General features: G+C 45.2%; 1 protein-coding gene across 3 annotated transcripts in view; it reads left to right on the top strand.

Annotated features, from left to right (window-relative positions):
* The window catches only part of SHROOM2 (shroom family member 2), a 137514-nt gene that overhangs the window by 98518 nt on the left and 24474 nt on the right, over positions 1 to 14522 (top strand). The window contains exon 1 of one of the 3 annotated variants that reach the window (XM_069464521.1): positions 14222 to 14285. The exons of the other annotated variants lie outside the window; for them this stretch is intronic. The gene's annotated coding sequence lies outside the window, so the exon portion shown is untranslated. Of the gene's footprint in view, positions 1 to 14221; positions 14286 to 14522 lie in introns of those variants that run through there. 3 annotated transcript variants of the gene reach the window in all.

Raw genomic sequence — 14522 nt, 5'->3', positions numbered from 1 at the left:
AAACAGAGGTTCATGCTAGAGCAGAGCAGCTTTTGTTCTGTTTGGAAGAGCCTGATAGAGCATCACTGCACCTCACCGGTTTCGAGTTCCAGGAAGCGGATGTCCAGATGACTCAGCAGAGGATTGTGTAAGCATTGGTTTAGTCGGGGGGTCTGACACACTGCGGCCCACAGGCCAACTCTGGCCCCCTGCCCGGTTTTGTAAATAAAGTTTTAGGGCCACAAAGCCCCACCTCTTTGTTCACAGATCACCAGTGGCTGCTTCCTCTCTATAATGGCAGAGACTTGAGTCATTGCAACAGATCAAATGGCTCCTAGAGCTGAAAATACCTATTCTCTGGCCTTTTATGCAAAGGTTTACTAACCACGTTGGATTTAGTAGAAAGATAAAAGGGGTGGCCTTGAACAAGCGTGCTTCCCGGACAGGGAACATGAAACTGAATGGCAGTCTGTCTGGATGTTTCAAAGAGGCTTCTTTGTAGTATTTTATGATCCTCTTCCAACATGGTACCCAGTTTTCTGTCGCTTTTATTTTCCTAGTCTCTGGTATGGTGGTTTAACTGCAAGAGAACGTAGGCTGCTGTGAACACCAGCTCTTCTCACTTCCCAGTGACAGCGTGGGTTAGGGCAGCTTGTCCTTAGACCACAGCGGGTGGGCATGCCACTCAGTTTATGGGAAATGACTTGGAAAATATTCGAGGTTTCCACAAGACTGTCAGAGAGGTGAGAAGGAAGAAGTCCTTTGGACGTAAGCGTGCTAGGGTGGTTGTTTTGCTCTGATCCTTTTTTATCTGTGGAACTTTTTGAGGGCACAAATGTTTGTGTCAATTAAAAGCAGATTTGTATGCAATTTATAACAATGATTTATAATTTAAAAGTCTAAATAGTATTGATACTGCAGAGTCGATGAAAAGATTTGGTCATCTTGTAAGCCCTGATAATTATGCCTTGCTCTAAGAAATACGGATATATGGAAAGCCAAATTATAAACCTTAACATTAAAAAGGTGTTTTCTCCTTAGAAATAATTCGTGGGGATTCTCCTTTAAGAATGGATTCCTAGAGCATAGCCAGCACCCAGATCTTGGTTTCTAGTACCCTTCTCCACTGGAAGGAAGTGGGGCTCCTCGGAGGAATGGCTGGGGCAGGGAATGTATGAGATGAGCCCGTCGAGCAGTCGTAGGGCTAGAAAGTAAGGAAGGGCTCAAACACACCTGTACGCAGACCCAACAGCAGTAACCATGAGGGTATGTACAAGGGGCACAGGAGCCAGCAACGACCAAAGCTGGAACAATTTACACAACAAAATATATATAGTAGGGGATTATAACGCAATATATAAAATAAATCCACAAGCCCATATGGATATACAGAAATAATTGAATCAATTAGTCAATGAAGAATAGACAAATCTGCATGCAGAAAAGTTGCAAATAATTTGTGCAGCTACTCTGCCCTCAAGGAGGGGGAGCATGACTCCCCATACCTTCAGTGTGGGCTGCGTGTAGTAAGCGCCTTCCAAAGAGTGCAGTATGCAACGGTGCAGGTACAGAGGAATGTTCCAGTGGAGAAGCCCGGCAGACACTGACCCCGCCAGGTGGTCAGGGTCAGCGTCGGCAGACCTTGATCACCTGACACATGCTGACAGCAGTACCCTCGACATCATGTGATGATGGCACTTCACCTCCGTGGTCTGTCTCCCGAACGTCCATCATCCCCAGTCATAAAGACACGTCAGGCAGTTCCCAGTTGAGGGACATGCTGCAAAATGCCTGAACAGTCCTCAAAACTGTCAAGGGCATCAAAAACAAGGGAAGTATGAGAAGCTGCCTGTCTTAGTCCATCAGGCTGCTATAACAAAATAGAGTTGGGTGGCTTATAAACCGCAGAAATTTATTTCTCACAGTTTTAGAGTCTGGAAGTCCAAGATCCCGGCATGGCAGAGTCTGTGTCTGGTGAGGACTCACTTCCTGGTTCATAGATGGCACCTTCTCGCTGTGTCCTCACATGGTGGAAGGGGTGAGGGAGCTCTCTGGGGCCCCTTTTATAAGGACCCTGATCCTATCCCTGAGGCTCCACCCTCATGACCCTCCCAGAGGCGTCACTTCCTAATACCATTACCTTGGGGCTTAGGGCTTCGAAGTGTGAATTTGGGGGAGGGTACACAAACTTTCAGTCTAAAGCACTGTCTAGGCAAAAGGAGCCTAAGGAGGCGTGAATAAATGTGATGTGCTACCTGGATGGGATTCTTGGGCAGAAAAAAGGACATTAAGTCAAAATCTGAATAAAGTATGGGCTTTAGTTAATATTACTGTACCAGTACTGATTGGTTCATTGGTTGTGACAAACATACCATAATAATCAGATGTTAGTAGTAGAGGAAACTGGATGTAGGGTATATGGCAACTCTCTCCACTGTGGTAGCAACTTTTCTGTAAATCTAAAACCATTGTCAGATGATGTGTATTTAAAAGTGTAGTGTACGTTTTGAGTTACTCCATTTGTAAGTATTAGGAACACACCTTTTGGGGAGAAGTGTAACGAAATATTTGATCAGCCCCCAGCTACTTGCTAGATTCCTGTTCCTGTGTGGCCTCCCAGTGTCTGTTGAGTATTTGGGATATGGAGGCGGCTGGGGGCAAATGGGAACATGTACTTGGCGAAATAATACGTGAAAATAAAAATTACCGGAAGAAATGTTGGCTTTGGAGTCAAAGACACAGGCTCAAGTCCTCACTCTGCTTCTCAGCACTGTTGTGTCAGGCCACCCACGCTTGCTGACCTCACACGCCTGGAGGATGAGCACATCCACACCCCCTTTCTTGCAGACTTATGTAACTGCTCAAGGGCTATTACATTAACATACCAGTGCTTAAGATCAAGTAGATGTGCAAAAGAATTGAAGCGTCACTGTCACTAAATTGAAGCAATACAGTAGAGGGTACAAAGTAGCATGTGTTATTTGGGGTAACGTGCAAGAGTTGGAAGTAACTGTTGTGAATTTACAAGAGGTCGGTAGAAGCAAGTTGGAAAGAAAATGCATCCTGGTGGCTCAGTCCGGGCCTTTGTTGGGGGGTAGGGGCTGTTAGGCCCAGCACTGGGGGAGGCTGCTTCCTGCACCGGCAGGCCAGGGGCGCTGAGGTCTGGCGGGGGCGCAGGGGCTGTAAACACAGAGCATTGTGAAGGGGTGAATTGGGTAAGTCAAGGTCAGCCTGCGGCTGCTTTGCCTTCTTCCCCAAGTGCCTCGCAAGCAGTAAAACTTCCGGAAACACTTGGTTAGTAGGTTGATGGATTGCATTCCTAATGAGTGTGTAATCCACTCAGGAATCTAAATGGACATAAAATAGGCTATTGAATGTCCTCTTTCACTTCGTTCTGGTTGTGGGGTTGAACCGTGCATCGCACACATTATACGATCATCTAGCATAGTTAAAAAAAGCTGTGTAACATCGGCGCAGCAGGCTTTTCTATATTTCACCCTGTAAAAATATGAAAAGGGAGACCTTCAAGTTTTGGGGGGTTTAAAAGGAGAAGCCTTTTAGAGTTTGAGCAATGAAGTATTTGGAACGTTCCCCCCGAGGTCAGGAGTTGCCAGTGAAACCTGCCTTCAGCCGTGGAGGTTAAAGTTGACAGAGGCTGCGTGAACTTGTCCGTCACACGGCAGCAGGCACAGACAGGCCAGCTGTTGCGAGCTTGGCTTCGAGACTCCTCAGTGCTGTAGGCAGCGAGGTGTGAGGGCTGCAGCGGCAGACACGGGCGGCGGGGTCCCTGAAGCACATCGCTGCCTTGGCAGGCGGTGTGAGCTGGGGTCCACTGCAGCAAACAGAGAGCCAGGTAAGAGCCCCCGTGTTCGTTCTCAGGGCATCTCATCCCCAGTGGGACTGGTTTGATAACACCCGTGCTGTTTGTTTGGGGGTTGTAGTTCCCAGTGCCTCTTTTGTTCTGCTGTCTGGAAGGGCTGGTTGCTTGTCAGCTCACGATGCTGGGGGAAGAGCTGGCGAGATCTGCAGATGTTCGCATTGTTTGTTGTTCTGCCTGAAGTTGCAAAATAATGCAAATCAGGGTGCAGATTGCAGCTCGAGCTCTGCAGGCATGCACATATGTACGCCTGTGCTGCATGTGTGCATGTGGATGCATGCAATTTTTTGCAGCTTTGGTTTTCGCAGCGAGCTAAAAAGCACATTGGAACTGGAAGGCAGTGCCTCTTAACATCATGTTCTAGGCTGGAAGCCGACGCGCTGTCATATGCATCGGTGGCACTGGCAGCCCTTGGCGTGTGAGTTCTGCAGATGGGTTCCCCGAGGGAGCTGGCTGGAGGACGCCAGCAGCACATGAAGACCTGTCTGCCTAGTGCTGCCTCTTCTTTTCCAATAGCAGTAAGAAACAGGCATCCCCACTACTCAGGCACTGAGTGCGGACACTGAAAGAAAATGGTGAGTCAGCCACATCCAAATGAAGGGAAAAAGCGGCGAAATCAGGTGTGCATGTTTAGTCATGAGAAATGCTCCGTGGATAGAGTCACACACAGCCTGCTGATTGCAGTGAAAAAATTTAAGTGGAGAAAATGGAATCACTGTGGTTCTTAACATTTTCCGGTTCTTTTATTTTGCTCTCTTTGGTGTGATTTTGACAGTTTAAGGATTTTACTGTACATGTGCTTTTTTTTCTTTTATGTTATAATAAAAGGAACAGATTATTATTTTTGGTCATATTTCTAAGTGGTTGGCATGTCTTTGCTTTACTAAAGGAAGCTTTGTGTGTGTGTGGAGGGTCGATGCCATTTTCACATGGAAATTGCTGCATAGATATGTATGAACACATACACGTTGTCTATTTAGGTCTGTATTTACTGACTCACATGAGTAGGTATCATTTTGAAACACATGTTTTAGTGGTTGTCCTACTTGAAAGGTAAAAAGGAGGTGTTTGAAGAAAGGTTTTCAGAAACCTACCTGGCAGCATTTATAATAAACATCCTACTGCCTGTATACTGTCTTAAGATTTATAAAATTAATGGAAAATAATATTTTAACATGTCATATAAAAAACCTGAAAGATTTGATATAGAGTTGGTGAATGGTTGGCATATTTCTCTTCTTTGCAAAGTGGAGCCTTTAAGGGCATAGTCTGCAAGTATTTTTGATGATTTTGTTGCATGAGTGGTAGAGGGACATAGCTATGCTTTCTGTTGTCATGCATAATGAAAAAAACATTTTATGCTTTCTCTGTCTCTCTCATGCTCACACACACACATCCCTTAAGGGAAAAATCTGCAGGGGAATTCTCATTCATAGAGGCATGAACAGAGCACACACAAAAGCAATTTTTTACAAAGAGTACTAGCAATAACCATGCATGTTGGTTAGCCAGATAGGTTGCAGAAGGCTTCTGCTGCCCAGCTGGAGGGACAAATGACCCTAGTAAATGTACGCTGCCTGCTGCTTGTTTCGCACGGGCTGGCTGCTCCTGCAGTCTGCCTTTGGATTTTGGAGGTTGGGGAAGGAAGTGTTCTATGTAGCCTTTGGAATACATTTGCTTTATTCCTCACTACCTTTAATTCTTTACTCATTATGCATTAAAATTTAATAAGATCAGGGTGGGGGAGCAGTAGAAATAAGCTGGCAGTTTGTGTCCACGCACCTTCCCCCGTCCTTGGACAATCGTGCTTTCTAGCTGGCTTTTCCTAGCTAGAGCAGGTTATCTGGGTCATTTCTGGAAGGCTTGTAGACATCTGTGTGGATGTCCGAGGAGATCCTAGAGTTATTTAATTATTCACCTTTAAAACATATTTTCAGAACCCTTTTAAAAAATTCCTGAAAGTTCACAGTACCTTTCTCCATCTGTATCTTGGGTCTCACAATGTGGGTACCGTATTCATTTCACAGTTAAGCAGACTGGGGGTTAAGTGTCTGGATTCTCACATCTTGTTAATGGAGTGCCCTTGCACACAAGATGACTGACTTTCAATCTGGTGGGCTCCTGCTAACTCATCTGAAAAGGTCCTACGGGTAAGCACAGCCTGAGTGTAGAACAGGTACAAAATGCCAAAGCTGTTCTCTTGCTAACTTTCACATCCCACATCTAGTGCACTGATGGTGCAGTTGGAAGGAATTTCAGTTTGGGCTTCTGAACCCTGTGTCCGTGTGTGCACGCACACACATGTGCACACACACACGTGCACACACACACACGTGCACACACACAGCTTCCTTTAGTAAAGCAGAGGTTTTCCAGCCACTTAGAAGAGACAGGAGCGTGTGCTCCCAAGCCTGCATTGGCATGGCTTGCGAGCTGCCTAACCTTTCTGAACCTGTGTTTCTTTATCCACAAAATAAGGAGCATGGATTAAATTATTTCTAAGGTCCCTTTCAGCCCTAGTGATTTTTGATTCTCAGGGACAGAAGCCAGGAACTTGAATCACCCTTCAAATCATATATCTAGCCGTATGGGCTAATTTGTGGTTGTGTTGGTTTGCTCATTTGCCATCATCATTTTTTCTGTGAACAAAAACATGTAGAGGAGACACAGATATATGTATGTCTTTTGTACACATTTACAAATCAAATTAGCTCTGTTAGCAGACTCAGTGCTCTGCCAACAGGGCTTTGTGGATGGCAGTGCCCTTGATAGTTAAACCTGCTTAGGTGATCCGTGGTGAAGCCCCATAAAGTCAGCTGCTGCCACGTGAGGTCTCTCAGGTATAAGTCGTGTGAAATTTGTTTTTAATGATTTTGTTAAAATATCTGGCTATTGGACCCTTAAATGTACTTGCAGGGCATTAGAAGTGAAATAACTAGAAATTCTAGGAAGACATTTCACATTTGTGTACATGCATGTGTGTGTACACATATATTCACACCTATATTACATGTGTGTACTATAGTAGTTACATATATAAAGTAAATTTCTGTTGAACAAATATCTGAAGTCTAATGGGTGAATAATCCATTTCTGAATCTGATGCAGCTGAGTAAATAGTAAGTAGGCAATAATCTGAGATGTGGAATTTTCAGAATTTTCGGTCACATACAATTGTGATAGAAGGAAGATTGAGAATTTCTCTTGATTTATGGAGCTGATATGCTACATTGACTAGGTTTTAATATGTTTTACCACAGGACTGCCCAAAATTCAAAATTGGCCCTTATTTCGTAAGCTTGCTGTATGTTTTTGAGAAGTAGGATTTATACTAATCTGGGGCTACAGCTTCCTAGGCTGTGGTGTACAGTTTTTAATAACATTTTTTTTAAATCTGTTTTACTAATTAGAACCTTCTTATTAGACTATATGGCAATTCTGGGGAGCAGAAGAAAGACACCATAAATCACCCTCAGTCCTGCCACCCACTTTTGCTGTGGAACGTGGAAGTGTGTCTGCTTAGAAGTCCTTGCAAATATGTTTTCACACGTGTAGTCATGCCACACATGCTGTCCGTAAGCTGCCCTGGTTTGTAAACCTGTAGATGTATGGTGCGTGGCATGCTAAGATACGGCCACCTTGTAGTGAGTGACCTGTGAACATTTAGGGCTACTTCCAGGCTTTCACAATTATAAATGGCACTGTAGTGAACAGCTGGTAGTGAAATGTTGGTGCTCTTCCATGCCGATTTGCTTAGGATAGAATTCTAGACGTGGAATTGGTAGGCAGGCATTTAGGAGATACCACCACGTTGCCCTCCGTAAAGTGTGCTTACTGCTCACAGCCTAGGACAGTTCTGCCTCTCCCCAAACTTGACCAGTATTAGACATTTTTAAAACTCTGTGGCTTGATAGGAAAAAAAGTTCTTTTTTAACTTGCATTTCTTGGGGGACTAGCAAAGTCAGACTTTTTGTGTATTTATTAGCCATTCGTATTTTTTCTTTTGTGCATTATGCTTTACGTTCATGTTCATGTTTCTGTCGAAGGTGGAGCCTTTCTTGATCATTGTCATTTAGGTTGCAAATGTATCCCTGCCATGCGTGTGTGTGTGTGTGTGTGTGTGTGTGTGTGTATGCGCCCACTTTTCGAAAGTTAATGGTTGGTTAAATGTGGACTTTTTTGACAAACACATATGTTGAATTGTTGTGTTGTGTTGCCCTTTCCCCTGGTGGCTTTGTGCGGCCAGTTCTGCCTCTCTGTCGATTCTGTGTTAGTTACTTGTCTCTCATTACCATTTGCAACCAGAAAGGGTAACCACCGGTGGCTCCGTCAGCATGAGGTCCCTAAAAAGTGTAGACCTCCATCTAAAAGCTACAGTGTCTTGCAGAGAAGACGAGTCTGCTGAGGAAGAAAAGCAGCCAGGGGTTTCAGACGAACAGGTCATGTGGTCTTGTGGAAGGAAAAGCAGAGGCTAGCAGATGAGCGTCTGGATCCTAGCTAGCTCAGAGTGTGGGGCAAGTCCTTCCGCTCACGGGCTTGGGTGTGCTCACGTGTGGGACGGGAGTGCTTCCTGTGCCGTGCTTGCACTCTGCAGAGGGAGGCTGGGAAGAGAATTGTCTCCTTGGAAGAGTTAAGAAGTACTCAGCCTTCCCAGAACCCCAACTCCTCTTAGCTGCCTTTTTTCTCTGGTTGGCAGGAGACCGAGGGTCCCATTTGAGGCCCAGCTGTAGGACTCCCCCCCCACCGCCCCATTCTGGGGTCTGCTCTGCTCATGTGAGCACTTTCCCATGCTTGTGCCTTTCTGCTTTTTGTTTACATTTGCTCTCGCTGTGATGTTTTTATGTTCATGTTAATGCTCATGTTGTGTATTTGCTTTCCTTGGGTAAGCTACCTGTAAACATGGAATCATTTAGGGTACACCTATGTCAAAACAAACAGGGGCCACACAACCATAGATGTAAACACATTTTAAAGAGTAAGGGGCTTCTCAACGACCAGTTAATATTTTTATTATAGTCATAATGGGCAAGTGAACCTAACAGAAGCTGTCAGTTGGATCTGTTTCTGCAGTGATCATGGAAATGTTACATTACATGGAAGAAGGGAGTTAGGAGACAGCTCTGGAGTTCACCTGGCTGTCTGCCTCTTGTGTAAGATGGAATCTTTTAGGCCTTTAAGCTCTGGCACACTGGAAGTCTAAGGGGGTTGGTTGGTTGGTTGGTTTGCCCCTGTGTTTTAATGACCTCTAGGATCAGAAGAACTGTAATCTCAGGGACAGGTCTTCAGATGCCATCAGTATGTTACCTTCCTGGTTAATGTGAAACAGCAGACATTTATTTCTCACAGTTCTGGAGGCTGGGAAGTCCGAGATCAAGGTGCCGGCCTATCAGGTGTCCGGCGAAGGCTCTCTTCCTGGTTCCCAGATGGTGCCTTCTCTCTGTGTCCTCACATGGCAGAGAGCAGACAGAGGAAGCAAGCTCTGTCTTTCGTGTCTCTTCTTATAAGGGCACCAATCCGTTCATGAAGCTCTACGCTCAAGACCTCATCACCTCCAAAGGCCCCACCTTCTCGGGGGTGAGCCTTTCAACACGTGAATTTGAGAGGACACAAACATCCAGACCCTAGCATGAACGCGTGTGGTGCGGGGGTGCAGAGGGCCCCAAGCACATCAGCCTGCCTTGCCTTCCTCCCTCCCTCCTCTCCTCCTTCCTCCCTTCCTGCTGACTCAGCGAGCATTTGCCGAAAGCTGCTCTGTGCCAGGCATTGTGTTGGGCCCTGGGATACAGGGATACCTGAGGCAGAAGTGGGCACAGTTTTTCCAGCCAGGAGGAGAGATAGTAAACAACAGTAACATAGATTAATTAAGAACTGTTTGGGGATAAACAGGTAGAGATTAAATACTATGTGAGCTCAGAAGACAAAAGGCGAGTATGTGTCAGCAGATCCAGGCGTTGCTTCCTGGGAAAGGTGGTGTTTCCTTGGGATCTTCAGAACTGGAGTGGTGTCCGTGGGGAGGGCTCCAGGGCATGCAGATCACAGCCTTTATCCAAAGTGTGTGGTACAGGAGTGGGGGCCCAGGGAGTGGTGGGCAGTTTGGGGAGGACCAGGGGAGCGTGGAGGGGCAGAGCGGCAGTCTGGTGCCAGGAGGATGGCATTGGACCAGAAGACAGGGGAGAGGTTTAGGCTTCACTGTACTTTCCCTGACATCATAGTCCCCAGGTCCAGGACTGTGTGTGTGTGTGTGTGTGTGTGTGTGTTTGCACGCGCACACAGCAGAATGGCTGGAGGAGAGAGCAAGGCGGGAAACGACCCTCAGAAGACCTCCCTCCCGAGCAGCAGAACCACTGTGGGGCAGCTCCTGCCGGCGGCCTTTGTTCTCAGAAAATCTCACTCGGGAAAGCTGTAAATAGATTCACCCTCTAATTTGTTGGAATGGGGTATTTCCCAGCTGTCATTTCAGTATGGTTTGATATGTAGTGCTAAAGGATTTTAATCCTTTACATCTGCTGCATGGAATTGGGCGTCCTTGCAGACTAGGACACAGACTCATGTACAAGGGTTTCATCAGGGCTGCAGCAGCTGCTGGAGAGCAAGAGGGAACTTTCTGGGGTGATGAAATTATATTTAGACTCGATCGTGGTGGTGAATGCACAGCTCTATACATCTACTCAAACTCATGAGACCTCTAATCACTGAATTTTATGGTATGTGACTGATAGCCTGGTAGAGTTGGGGGAGGGGAGAAGAAAGGTGAAACTGTAATGTGAAAACCTTCTAGATCCATTGCTAGATTTCTAGGAATTCAGACACACATTAGTGACTCAGAAGAGCATGTAGATGTAGGGAATGAGGATAAGGTGAACCCAAACTCATGCATAGCTTATAACCTGCACATGAACATTTGTCAATAATAGATCATCTCTGATTAAAAAGTACACAAGCTAGATGCTCCTAAAACGGTTTTGGGGTAAATGAAAATGTCTGCCATGACAAAATAATATTTATCACAGGGATTCAGATTTGATTTTTCCTCCTTTAATCTAAAGGAGTATAGTAATGAAACAAAAATCAGCTAATGGGCTATAAACCATTGTTGGGAATCTTGGCATAAAATCCAGTTAGGGTACCAATTTTGTACATACCAACTTTTAGAAGCAGATGTCCTAATGTGTTTGTGAGGTTTATTTCCTGCCTGCCATCCCCAGCACCGCAAGTTCCCTGTATGTACGTTGAAAACAGAAAAGCCCTCCATAGAATCAATAAGATCACTTTGATCATTACAGCATGCAGGGTGGAATGACAAATTGTGTTAGTTACCTGCTGCATAATGAATTGGGCTCCAATTTAGTGGCTTGAAACACCACTAAACATTTATTCTCTCCCATGGCCTCTGAGGGTCAGGAGTTAGGGAGGCGTTTAGCTGGGTGGGAGAGCTCTGCATCTCATGAGCTTGCAGCCAGCACGCTGGCCAGGAAAGCTGTCTTCTGAAGGCTTGCCTGGAGCAGAAAGATCCACTTCCAAGAGGCCACAGACATGGCTGTTGGCATGAAGCCTCAGTCCCCCCGCCCCCGACTGTGGGGATTGCTCTGGGGCTGCTTGAGTGTCCTCACAACATGGCGGCTAGTTTCCCCTCCATGAGTGATCCACAAGAGAGAGCAAGGAGCAAGTTGCAATGCCTGTGTGATCTCATCTCAGAAGTCACACATTGTCACTTCTGCCATACATTTTTTAACTCCTTTGTTGAGGTATGGTTGACATATAAAAGGCTGTACATATTTAATGTATACAACTTGATAAGTTTGGAGATAAGTATACATACACCTGTGAAACCATCACCACAATCCATGCCATAAACATATCCATCACCTCCAAAAGTTTTCTTCTACTTCTTTTGGGGGGGGGTATGATAAGAATACTTAATATAAAATCTGTCCTCTTAGCAAATTTTTAAGTATATAATACAGAATTGTTAACTATAGGCACTAGGCTATAGATCTCTGGAACTTACTCATCTTGTATAACTGAAACTTTATCCTCTGACTAATACCTCCCTGGTTCCCCCTCCTCCAGCCCCCAGCAACCACCATTCTACTCTCAGCTTCTATGAGTTTAACTGTTTTGAAGTCCTCATATAAGTGGGATTGTGTGGTATTTGTCCTTCTGCATGTGGCTTATTTCACTTAGCATAATGTCCTCCAGTCTCATCCATGTTATCACAGATGGCAGAATTTCCTTCCTTTTAATGGCAGGATTTCCTTCTTTTAAATGCGTTTTTACCCCATCATATGCGTATGCCACACTTTCTTTATCCGTTCCTCTGGTGATGGACACTCAGATCGCCTCCACAACTTGTGGATAGTGCTGCAGTGAACATGGCCATCCTGCCGTACATTGTTTGCTACCAGTGAGTTGCAAAGCCCAGCCTACATTAAGGGGAGGGGAATCGGTTTTTTGAAGGAGGGAGTTTCAGAGGATTTGTGGGGACGTATTTTAAAACTGCCGCACAAGTGTACTGAGTGCTTACCTTTGCCTTCTCTTTGTTACTTAAGGTGGCAGGAAGACATCTGCTTTCCCATTCCCTTTCTTTTTTTTATATTAGGGCATAATGAACATTCAGTAAAACGTACAGATCTTAGGTCTTCAGTTCTATGAGTTTTGTTAATTTTATACACTTTGCAATCAAAGCAGAATAGGTTCCAGAAAGTTCGTTCTTATTCTTTCCAATCAAACCCTTCCCCCATAGCAGTCACTCTCTGGCTTGTGACTTCTTGTTAGTGTTGTCTGTTCTTGAGCTTCATCTGAATTGGATTCTGTGTGTGTATTCTTCAGCTGGCTGCTTCAAGCAGCGTCCCAAAAGCATGGGACCCATTCACATTTCTGTGTTTCAGTAGTTCCTTTAATGACAGGCAGTCCCTGGGTTAGGGATGACGCGACTTTAAGGTGTTCTGCACTTACCAATGGGCTTCCAAGGCTCCCCACAGGGATAATTTATAATTAAATAATAATTCAGGAACTAGTTTCTCCCGCACATGTAAACAAACCCATATGGCATAAGCGCGCCGTTGGTGCAGCATCGTACACAAGTGGCTGGTCTCATTGTTTATACAGTCGCTTGTGCATGGCATCACTTGTCTTAACTTTTTAATTTGATTTTGTGAGTCTGTGTTTGCCCTGATGACCATGCCTCCAAAGCGAAAGTCCACTGCAAGTCCAGCTGAACCTGCAGCAAAGAGAAAGGTGGTTACAGTGGAAACGAAGGTAGAAATAATTAAGTGTTCAGAGAAAGGCCATCATTCATTTGGAAAGCATTAGGCTTCAGGCACTTGACTATTGGGACAATTCTAAAGGATAAAGTGAGAATAATGAAACGTGACAGGCAGTGCTCCAATGATAGCATCAGTTATTACTAAGCTGTGTAGTGGATTAATTGCTGAAATGGAAAGTTTATTATTGATTTTCTTAGAAGATCAGAATAAGTGTAACATTCTTACTAGCCTAGGAATTAAAAGAAAGAGCACAGCAGTTTCTGTAATTTATTATTACAGTACTGGGGTATTATTATCATCACTGCAGTATTACACTGAATTATTATTACCACATATGAGCCATTATAATATCATCACTATTATTATTATCGTATATGCATTGTTCATCAGGGATCCAAGTTACGTACAAATCCAACCTGCAGACGTTCTCAGGGGCATATTAGTATCTCATCTGTCACCCGGGGAGTGTTCCCTCTGTGATGTACCATAACTGGCTTATCCGTCCACCAGAGGGTGGGTAATTCCGGCCAGCATGAGTGAGGACCTGTGTTGTTTCTCTGGGGTGAGTGCCCGGGAGTGGTGGACTAGCTGGCCCCAGGGCAGCTGTGTGCTGTGTGGGCAGTCACCTTCTTCGAGCGGTTTCCCTAGGAAGCAAAGTGGCTGTGGGCTTTTCTCTCCTGTGAAGGGCTTGAGACTTTCTGGAGTTTAGTTCATTTAGGTCTCTTCGTGTCCTTAGCTTTCTGATTGGCAGGCAGGAGAGGGTGTGTGCCAACAAAACTTTACTCATAAAACCGGGCAGCAGTGGGGATTTGGCCCTGGGACTCTAGTTTGTGGACTCCTCATCTAGAAGGCAAGACAGGTATTAATTTTTTAAACCCACACGAGTATTGCTTGTTCTGATAAGCGCCATGAAGGATATGAAGAGAGTGCTAAGGGGAGGGGGGTGGGAGAGACCACTTATATGGGGTGAGAGGACGGTCTGGAGAGTTTTCAAAAGCTCTTTTCTGGCCTCTTTTTAGTTGCTCCTGGGAGCAATGGTCTGCATGTGAACCAGAGTGGAGCTCCACAAACAGCCTTTTGAAGTCCTTACAGTTAGAAAAGACAGCTTGGCCCAGAGTTCAAGAAGCCTTTCTGGTTGGAGGAGTATGGACTGGTCCCCTCAGGTCTGTACCAGGGGCCCTCGAGCTCACCACCTCTGCAGACGAGGATAATTTAGTTCAGGAGAGATGTACCAAACCAACAATTAAAACTTCAGGAATAGATTTTAATTTCCAGTGAAGTGGGTAGAAAAGTAGGGGTAAGGAATTTGGGAGGGAAGGTCCCATGAAGCAGAGATTCCAGATGTTGGCCTGACATGCAAATTGTCTGGAAAGCGGTCCCTGAAATGCGGATTTGCAGAC

This window comes from Eulemur rufifrons, chromosome 30, assembly GCF_041146395.1.
Source record: "Eulemur rufifrons isolate Redbay chromosome 30, OSU_ERuf_1, whole genome shotgun sequence".
In the NCBI taxonomy this organism is placed as follows: domain Eukaryota; kingdom Metazoa; phylum Chordata; class Mammalia; order Primates; family Lemuridae; genus Eulemur; species Eulemur rufifrons.
Note: the sequence above shows the minus strand (reverse complement) of the source record. Positions and strands in the feature narration are given on the sequence as shown.